Consider the following 271-nt stretch of genomic DNA (forward strand, 5'->3'; position numbering starts at 1 on the left):
GCTGCTGCTGCTGCTGCTGCTGCTGTTCGTGCTGATGCTGCTGCTCCCTGGGGCCGCCTGACCCACTGCAGCACTGTCTGTGTTGACTGCGAAGACGCCGTACAGACACTGCAGCAGATCGTTGGCAGCAGCTGCTGCTGCGCTGAGTGCAGCAGCAGCAGCAGCCGCACAACCAGCAACAGCAGCAGTGTCTGGGCCTCCCCCTTCAACTCTCCAGGCCTGGGGCCTCAGGCCCCTGGCCGAGAGGCAGCAGTAGTAGTAGCAGCAGCAG

The sequence above is a fragment of the Eimeria mitis genome, genomic scaffold, assembly GCF_000499745.2.
Source record: "Eimeria mitis Houghton genomic scaffold, Emh_scaff1739, whole genome shotgun sequence".
Classification (NCBI taxonomy): domain Eukaryota; phylum Apicomplexa; class Conoidasida; order Eucoccidiorida; family Eimeriidae; genus Eimeria; species Eimeria mitis.